The following is a 10,690-nucleotide window of genomic DNA, read 5'->3' on the forward strand; positions in this document are numbered from 1 at the left end:
AAAACAAAACAAACAAAAAATACACTGCCTTCAAAAAAAAAATCTCAAGCATTTTTTAGTCATTTTAAAATGCCATGTTCTATATCTTTTATATACTTGATACAAAATGTTTTTAAATTACATATTAAATATGAGCTGCTGTCTATAAAATGTCCTACTTGAAAAGTATCACATTTAAGAGTAAACAGGTTAAGTTTCAAAATATTGAAAATTTAGTTCCCAAAGTTAACCAAATGTCCTTTCTAATTTTGATTTCCAGTAGACACACATAATTCATAGTCATTTAAAAAGGTAAGTTATTAGCAAAATGTCTACTAGCTTCATTTTCTGCCAATGTTTTTCTCCAAGCTATTATGTGGTAGACAATTCCAAAATTAAAAACCATTTAGGTGATTGGATTGGAATAAGGATAGATGAAATCTAGAATGAAAAGTTTAAAATACGTGCTTTCTTGCTGAAATGTATCTGCTTTTCTTTTTACAAAAACAAATAATGTATGTGTTGAGTATTTTTGGATTGGAAGATTTGTTCTTCCCTCATTTTTAAAATATTTTTCCAGTTTTATTGAGAAATAATTGACATACATCACTGTATGTTCTTCCTTCATGTTTGAAAAGTACCCATTTATGGTCATTTTTCCTCTTATCAATTATGTTTGATACATGAAAATATGAATATAAAGTGAATTAATGTTTTAATAACTGATTCACTTTTTGAGATGCTCACTCCAATTTTATGAACTATCAGACACTTCATTTGCACAAATGATTTCTTGTTCTGTTACGATGTATGCAGTAAGACAAACAAAAAGCTAATAATCACCCAAACTAATTAGTGGGTGTCCAAAAGTAATCCTTTTAATGCAAAAATCGTGAAAGGCTATAAAAGAGCTGACAGAACTTTATAGCCAATGGCAAATGTGAAAATTCTGTAACTTCAGACAAAAATGGAAAAAGTACCAAAAGAACAAACAGATTAAAAAATAAATGAACAGGAACAAGACAGTAGGTTACAGATGGAATCTGGGTATAGTATCATTGTATTATTTTTAGATTCTGGTGCTTTACTTTAGAATCAGCACAACTAATAATTAAGGTATTTTTTAATGGGTGTCCTTGTTTCTCAATGCAGGCAGGAAAGAAAAACAGGAGAAATAACTCAGAGATAGACCATGCTATATCCTCTGGGCTTCACTATCATTATTTAAGCCTTTTTTCCTTTTACACTGCAAGACAAAAAAAAAAAAAATCAATTTGAGGAGAAATATATAATAAAAACCCACCTTGAGAGTTGGGTGAATAGTTTCCATTAAAGTATAATCTGAACATAGAAACCAGATTTAATACTCTATCAAGAAAAAGACATGACTTGGTAAGGCAGGTTTTAGTAATGGCTAATAAAGCATGACAATAGTAATTAAAATTATCATTACTTTGTGACATCCACAAAATTGTGACAAATCTCAAAATAGCAAAAGTAGCAAATGAAAAACATCAATACTATGTATGGCATATGTTCATGGGAGACCTACTGTCTATGCCTGACATGGGCAAGTCTGCTCTCTCTGAAGAGAGAAGTCCATCAGCAAAAATCCACAGCCCACTGTTTTGAATACAGTGTATCTTTCAATAATAATTATTTATTAAAAGGTAAGCTAAAAGTATTTTTTAAAAAATCAAAATATCCCTAATTTGAAAAGGTTTACAATTTTTGGAATCACATTAAATAAAGCAAAGATGGAGTACTACACTCAAATTCAGTGAGCAGCTTTCTGAATATTACAGAGATACTAGTATGAAAATCTACTGTCAGCCGAGTTGGTTCAAAAAGTGTTGCAAGAAACAAGAGATGGCCAAAGCAAATAAACTACTCATTTCTCCTATAAGGAAGACCAGACCTATATTCTACCTTATTGCTTTCCATAATAATCACTACATCAACTTCCTGATGGGTCAAAGGTTCTAACATGAGTGTCTAACTTGGGCCTGTCACAAATACACAACAAACATACAAGTAAATGCTATAATCATACTCTTAAAAGGTATATCTGGGTCATTTCTACACCTATTCCTTGAAAAAGTAATGATTACAGCAATTACACAAAGCCAAGACATGTCCCCACTGAGTACAATAACATGTGTACATTATTAAAGCTAAATGCTTCAAGATCATTGGCTTTCCCCCACACTGCTATCAGTCATGGCACCAAGCTATGGGATCCAACTGGCAGCATTCTAATCAGAATAAAAGGGAAAGGAGTATTGCTTAACAAGAAGAATGTTTGGTAACTAGAATTACATAAAGTTAGAAATTCAAATAACGCCAACCCCAAGTAATTCATTGTGTGTGTTCAAAATTATGTCCTAATTTCATAGGGTCTAGACCTAAAAATCTGCACTCATTTTACCATTAACAGTCTGTAAAATTCTGTTGGTGTTAGTAAAGACTGTGGCTATATGTAGCGAAACATGGAGAGCCATCAACATTCTGATCCTAACTCTTTCCCACTTTGTCTTGGCATCACAAAGAGGCTGCAGACCAGTTTCTTTTCTTAACCCTATTTTACGTGTATATTGTTAATAATGCTGCTATGAATATTCAGGTACAAGTTTTTGTGTAGACAGGTGCATGCTCTTTAAGTCTCCTTTTATGACTTTCCCTATATAGCCCACATTATAGCCACATTTTCATCATTAGTGGTAATGAGGCGGTAGAGCATAATGGTCAAAAGACTGGCTCTAGAGACTGACTGGCTAAATTCATAGCCTACCTAAGCCACGTACTGGCTGTAGGAACTTGGGCAAGTTATTTAATCTCACTGTGTATTAGTTTCTTCTCCAGAGATAGGGATAACAACAACACCTACCTCTAGAGTTGTGATGAGAATTAAATGATATAATTTGCAGTGTCATAAAACATTAAAACAACTTAAAATATTTTTAATGCAAAAGTATTTTAAGCAAAAAACCACCTTTTGAGTAAACAAAAACCTATATTCTGATGCACATTTTGATAAGACATGGCAGTACAATCACATGATTGATGAAACAGAACTGTGTTAAACTTTTTTGTTTTTGGGGAAAAAAAGGTTTAAAATTATCTGATCATGTGATAAAATGGTACAGAACTAAATATATACATATACAAGTATACAAGTCAAATGGGAAATCTGAGTAAGATTGGTAGACTGTATCAATGTCAGTCTCCTGACTGTGATATTATACTATAGTCTTGCAAAATGTTACCACTGGGGAAAATTGGGCAGAATGTTCATGTTCAATTATTATTATTTCATACAACTGCATATGAATCTACAATTAGCTCAATAAAAATTTCAATTAAAGATATGTGATCCCGGGCTTCCCTGGTGGTGCAGTGGTTGAGAGTCCACCTGCTGATGCAAGGGACACGGGTTCGTGCCCTGGTCTGGGAAGATCCCACATGCCGCGGAGTGGCTAGGCCCGTGAGCCATGGCCGCTGAGCCTGCGCGTCCGGAGACTGTGCTCCGCAACGGGAGAGGCCACAACAGTGAGAGGCCCGCGTACCGGGGGAAAAAAAAAAAAAAAAAGATATGTGATCCCTTGGACTTCCCTGGTGGCGCAGTGGTTAAGAATCCGCCTGCCAATGCAGGGGACACGGGTTGGAGCCCTGGTCTGGGAAGATCCCACATGCCGTGAAGCGACTAAGCCCATGCGCCACAACTACTGAGCCTGCACTCTAGAGCCTGTGAGCCACACTACTGAAGCCCGCGCGCCTAGAGCCCGTGCTCCGCAACAAGAGAAGCCACGGCAATGAGAAGCCTGAGCACTGCAACGAAGAGCAGACCCCGCTCGCCGCAACTACGGAAAGCCCGCACACAGCAACGAAGACCCAACACAGCCAAAAATAAATAAATAAATAAATAAATAAATAAATAAATAAATTATTTTTTTAAAAAATAAAAATATGCGATCCCAGTATAAATTTACTAAACATCAATCAACTGTATGCTTTAATGACTGGCTTTTTTAGGACAACTGCCATAACCTGTAGAAGTTACATTTAAGGAGAAAGCACCATCTTTACTACCATCATCAGCAACACCAACGCCTTTTACATTATTTTTCTTATGCATTTAGAATAGATTACACATTTTCTAATTTAATGACATTTTTTTGCTACTTCTACATCATTTATTAAACCTTTTTTCCCCTCAGCTTTTATTGAGAGTAACTGACATACATCATGTAAATTTAAAGTATACAATGCAATGATTTGTAATAGGTATATATTGGGAAATGATTACCACAATAAGGTTACTTAGCACACCTATGACTTCATATCGTTATGATTTTTTGTGTGTGTGATGAAAACTTTTAAGATATACTCTCTTAGCGACTTTCAGGTATACAATACAGTAATGCTAACTACAGTCACCATACTATGCGTTACAACCCAGAACTTATTCATTATATAACTGGAAATTGGTACCTTTTGACCACCTTCACCCCCTACCCCCGACCCCCAACTCATTAAATCTTGATTTAGTAGTATACCACTAGATTCTATTATGGAATAAAAAGACATAGAAATCAGTGCCTCCCTTCCAACAGACATAAATCTAACTTAAAAAAAAATTTACAGTATTTTTAGTGAAGCAACCAGTTAATTTTATGTCCTAAATTGTCCTCCAAAAATGCTTCATTCCAATTCATTCATCTTTTTATGTAATCCTCAGATTATGTGGAGCTTGATTTCAAGTCAGTTTGAGGAACAGCCCTTAGTGAGTATAAGGTATCGATCTCAAAATTCTTAAAACTGCAGGTAGGTTGACATTATCACTGAATTTAATTTTACACAAAATATTAAAAATCCACCTACCATCAATTTATACTTCTTGAAGCCTGGCACATTTAATTGCATTTCATGACAAGTGGAGAAAGCATAAATCAAAGCTGATAGAATTTACTGTTTTGGAATGGGCAACCAAAATCCATTTTATTGAGAAAAGATTTTATATCTATCTTAGGTATTTTCTGCAATGTACAACCTAGAATAAGAATAATGCTGGAAATAAGCAGATACATACAATCCTTTTTGGCTTGCAGTCACAATGATTCAAGGTGTCTTGCTTTGCACTCTTCCCTCCAGGAACTCTTCTCTCCCACTACACACCAAACCAACAGATGAACTATATAACCTCCTTAAATAATGGCACAGTATTTACAAAGTTTTGGCAGTGAGTCAAAATAGAAATTGGAGATCTAGACCAAGTAAATACTGTATATTTGGCAAAATCACATTTGTGGTTGTGTTCTTCAGCACAGTTTCCAAGATAACCACCAACTCTACTTGGCAACCTGACTCTCCCACAGTTAAGGCTCCACCTGTAAAACTGGCTTGAGAGATATTTTCCTGCTACTGGATTTGGTGCCATTACTACTCGTAAGAACTACTGTGCAACGATGGCATAATAGTTGAGAAAATGTTATTCTGATGAACCAAAACTGACAGCTAGCTGGTCCAAAGTTTTAACCTGTCCCCATGACAGGAAACAATTAGAATAAAACAGTCTACATGGTTGCTTACAAAACAAAGAAGACTCCCTCTAGTAATTGAAGATTGCTAAGACTATTAAAGTCTATTAAGCAATGATAACATCAACAACAAAGACAACAATTAAACTTGTAGAGGCAATTAGGGCATTAAAAAAAGCAGATTTAACATTTTCTAAGTATTAAACATTCTAAAATGTCAAACATCCACAGCTTATGAGAACATTTTATTGCAAATTAATTTCTTAAGAATTCACATGAATTTACTAACTTGGATTTGGTGCAGTATGAAAAATAAAGTTTCTGCCAGGTGTGTCTGTGAATCATAAGAAGAACTTCTTAATGAGATAAACAAGGAAAGACTGGGCTGGCCAAAAAGTTCATACAGGTTTTTCAGTAACATCTTACAAAAACCCAAACGAACTTTTTGGCCAACCCAATACATTTCAGTAGTGCCATCTGGCTTACAACACTGTGTATGGGTGGAGTCTTGGAGAAGTTGATAGAGAAATTCTAACTGCAACAAGCGAAACCAAAACATTAACTCCACTCTTTGTTACCTAATACAAGTCTAGTGCCCAAAAAGAACTTTGGAAGTCTGTCATAACAACTCCCAGGCAGGTGCATTTCACTTGTTCTGGAAGTGATGTTGACCTGCCAATATCTAGGTCCATGCACCATTGAATCAGAATCCTATTAATCCCTCTGGCTCCTGGCATGGACCAACACAATACCAGATCTAATTAGAGCCATAAGAAGAGTTTGGTAAATGTGTGAATTTAAACAAGGCAAGAGACTTCCCTCATTCCAAGTTAATTTCTCATTAACCATTAGTTCAATTTAAAAAATAAGCAGGGGACTTCCCTGGTGGCGCAGTGGTTAAGATTCCGTCTGCCAGCACAGGGGACACGGGTTCAAGCCCTGGTTTGGGAAGATCCCACAAGCCGTGGAGCGACTAAGCTCGTGCGCCACAGCTACTGAGCCTGTGCTCTACAGCCCACGAACCACAACTACTGAGCCTGCATGCCACAGCTACTGAAGCCCACGCACCTAGAGCCCGTGTTCCACAACAAGGGAAGCCACCGCAATGAGAAGCCTGCACACCACAACGAAGAGTAGCCCCCACTCACCACAACTAGAGAAAAGCCTGCGTGCAGCAACAAAGACCCAACGCAGCCAAAAATAAATAAATAAATGAATAAATTTATTAAAAATAAGGAGGGCTTCCCTGGTGGCACAGTGGTTAAGAATTCGCCTGCCAATGCAGTGGACACGGGTTTGAGCCCTGGTCCAGGAAGATCCCATATGCCGCGGAGCAACTAAGCCCGTGCGCCACAACTACTGAGCCTGCACTCTAGAGCCCGCGAGCCACAACTACTGAAGCCCGAGTGCCACAACTACTGAAGCCTGTGCGCCTAGAGCCTGTGCTCTGTAACGAGAAACCACTGCACTGAGAAACATGCGCACCACAAGGAAGAGTAGCCCCCACTTGCCGCAACTAGAGAAAGCCCGCGTGCAGCAACCAAGACCTATTGCAGACATACATACATACATACATACATACATACATACATACATACATACATAAATGAATGAATGAAATTTTTGGAGAATCCAGGTAGTATTGACTCTCACAAATATGGTAAATGAAAAGCTGAGGTTATGTCTTTCATTGTAAAGTATCCCATGCTAATTAAAATAATTTTTCTAGGGCTTCCCTGGTGGCGCAGTGGTTAAGAGTCCGCCTGCCGATGCAGGGGACAGAGGTTCGTGCCCTGGTCCGGGAAGATCCCACATGCCCCGGAGCGGCTGCGCCTGTGAGCCATGGCCGCTGAGCCTGCGCGTCCGGAGCCTGTGCTCCGCAACGGGAGAGGCCACAACAGTGAGAGTCCCGCGTATCGCAAAAAAAAAAAAAAAAAAAAAAAAATTCTACTAAAGGAAAAAGTAATATTTTCTTGATTTGGTGAATAATATGCACATCTCCTCCTTATAATCATTGAAGCCCCTCATACAATATTAATTAGCAGCTATTTTCAGAAAAGAGTCTAAATTGGATGCTGGGAAAGAACAAGCTTTCATGGTCACAATGAAAATTATTAATCAATGTAGATATCCTTATTTATCAATGTGATGTATCTATTATTAGTTGAATAGCCTTAAGACAGTATATACAACATCTGAAAAGTCCCCCAAAAGTAGTTATATACCACTGTTAGCAAAAGAAATTATTTATTTTAAATTCTGAATTGCTGGAATAATTAACCACAGTTTTCTCAACAAACAGTAAGCATTTGTGCTAAATTCCTAAGTGTTTTCTTTATTATTTAGGACAAATAAGAACTAACCAAATGAGCTGTTTCTATTCCACAGAGATGAGTAATATGTCTCCCTTGTAATCATGCCTCCGATATCAATGATTAAAGTAAATTTAACTGCTTTTCCAGAGATCAAAATACAAGGAGTTACAAAGTGAACTATTGAGGACAAATAGTTTTGGAAATCCGATTTATGGAGTAATGTCCATTACTGTGCTTTTCCAACTCTGTCCATCTTTTAATCATGTCCATGCCTTCTAAACTTGTTTGACTTTCCAGTCTTCCACTAACACTTCTCTGCTTGATAACATTTAAAAAATCAGTATTTATTGTGTTGAAATTTATATTCTACTTCAAACCTATTACAAAACACACATGCAAACATGGAAGAGAATATAACTCCCCTCCAGTATTTCAACTTTTCATTAAAATGCAAATATAATGATTTTCATTAGCCAGGCAACAATACCCACAGTCTTAAATCAAACCCAACCCAACCCAACCCAATTATCTTTTCTATGTACATTCCAACTGTCCCTAAGATATATTCTTCCTCTTATGTTGGATCATTTGTTGATGAATACTTTTAGATTTGTATTTGCCATTATTATCCCTGATTGGAGAGGGAAAAGCACAATGTGTGACTCGAGATTTTAAATTTTGGATATATCCTCCTCCCTAGACAGACAAATATAAAAATATTTCACTAAATTTTCAACAACTGGAAAATGATCCTTTTTCAATTCCTAAACACTACAAGAAGAAGGAAGAAAACTCACTCAAGGCAATTAAAAGTATGTCATGAGGGTAACAGCCAGTAAATTTCACTTATATTTCACATTCGACCTTCTCAGCAGTCTATCCAGCCCACGCTTTATTTGCCATAGGTAGAAAAGTCTCCATAGAAACTTAGCTTAATATCGCTAGACGAGCAGCCCCAATGAAAGAGATTCAGCAAGATTCATGTGCGTAAAAAGGAGGAGGAGGAGAAAGAGGAGAAAAGGAAGAGGAAGAAGGGGAAGAAAGGGGAAGAGGAAGAAGAAGTAGAAGAGGAAAGAGGATGAGGAGAAAAGAGACACAGAGAAAAGCAGAGAGATAAAAGACCAAAGAAAAGAGAGCAGCCAAGAGGGAAAGAGAAATTTGGATGGGACTGTTAGAAATCTGCTCTCTACGTCTCTGTTTCTTTACTGGGATTGGGTTTCATTTCTTTCGGCGCCCCTGACCTTGCAGTCTTCCAACTCTCCACACTCCCCCCCCCTCCCCCGCCTCCTGCCCGCCCGCCCCCTCCCCCGGCCTGCGCCTGCCTTTGTGTCTGCCTGTCACTTACCGGGGAACCCGACGAAGCTGATTCGGGAGAAGCACAAAGCCAGGACACAGATTTGCCCACAAATTCTCTCACACACATTCCCCAGGCTGGAAGGTACAGCCCATCGCAGAGCTGATGTGCCTCGAGAAAAGTGGGTTCGGGTCTTATTGAGGGAACCAGAGAAACTATTCTTTCCTCTCTCGCTCGGCACCGCTAACAAAACGCGCGGACTTCAGGAAAAAACAAAACCCCACTGAGTGGACTCCTGTTCCACTCGCCTGACACTCGCTGAGCGCAGCCCCCGAAAAGGGGGACACGGGGCAGAAAGGGGCGGACGCAAACGCAGACCCAGAGCCCCAGCGGAGAAAAGGGTCGAAGACCACTCCGTCTGTGTTCTCCCCAGGGCGGGCGAGGATAAACCCGAGGCTCGTCTGCCTTCCAAGAAGGGAGGGGGTGGGGAAGCTTCAAGGGGAAGGTCGTGCCCCCCACAGCTGAACTATTTTAGAAAGGAAAGCAGAGAAAAATCACTTTCCGGAGGATAAAAGGCCGGGAAAGCAGCCGGCCGGACTCACAAAGGTAAGTTTTCTGGGCGAGGAGGACACGAGCACTAGCAGGAGAGAGAGGAGGACACAGAACTACAGGTTTAAAGGGGGGTGGGGGGGAATTAAAACTATATTTGTCAGCCATGTTGAAGAGGCTCCAGTAATTTGTGAAGCTTCCCTCTTCCCTCTTGGTATTTGTGGGTGACACTGCAGGCTTTGCTCCCCAGTCCCCACAAGCCCGAGAGAAAGCGCAGGGGAGAGGAAAGGGAGAGTTTCGCGGCACAAGAGAAGCGCTCTGACCTCGTTCTCGTCCCTCAGCCTTGCAGCAATCCAGCAGTGGCAGTCGGGTCTCCTTTCTAACAAATCCTAAAGGGCAGCCATCTTGCTTCCTTCTGCTTCTCTACGAAAGCAGCCTAGCCTCCGCATCAATATTCATAAGGCAGTTTGACGTCTGTTCTCATCACTCGGCGGGGCCGGCGTCTCGGGGCGGCCGCGGCGAGGGGGCGGACGTGACTCGCATGCGAGCCGGGCCTGGGCGCGCGGCGCTCGCGAGGAGGCGGCGGGGCCGCCCGAGCTCTCGCCGCAGCCGCCGCTCTCCTCCTCCTCCTCCGCCTTCTCCGCCCCGCTTCCTCCTCCTCCTCCTCCGCCTCCTCCCCCTTCACCCGGCCGCCGCCTCCTCCGTCCCGGTCTCCGCCGCCGCCCCGGGACCCTCGGCCACGGCTCCCCAGGAATCGGCTCCCCGCCCCGGGGCTCCCCGCACAAAAGCCGGCGGCCCCTGGGGCCGAACGAGGGGGCGCGCGGTCGAGGCCGGGGCTGGGGAGCCAGCGTGGGGAGCCGTGGGCCCGGAGGAGCGCGGGGCGGGGGCACGCGGGGGAAGGTCCGGCCCCCGGGACCCTCTGATGGGTTTCCACTCCAGTGAAGGCGCGGGGCGGGCGCGAAGGGGGAGGTGGCGTGCGTCCCTGGCAGGAGGCTGCGAGACCCCAGCTTAACCTT

At 41.1% G+C, this 10,690-nt stretch overlaps 1 protein-coding gene across 1 annotated transcript in view; it reads right to left on the reverse strand.

The window, feature by feature from the left end:
* The window catches only part of TET2 (tet methylcytosine dioxygenase 2), a 131,840-nt gene extending 121,639 nt beyond the window's left edge, over positions 1–10,201 (reverse strand). The window contains exon 1 of the mRNA XM_082838410.1: positions 9,998–10,201. The gene's annotated coding sequence lies outside the window, so the exon portion shown is untranslated. The remainder of the gene's footprint in view (positions 1–9,997) is intronic.
* Between the last annotated feature and the right edge of the window lie 489 nt (positions 10,202–10,690).

Source organism: Leucopleurus acutus (assembly GCF_964270905.1).
Source record: "Leucopleurus acutus genome assembly, chromosome: 4".
Classification (NCBI taxonomy): Eukaryota; Metazoa; Chordata; class Mammalia; order Artiodactyla; family Delphinidae; genus Leucopleurus; species Leucopleurus acutus.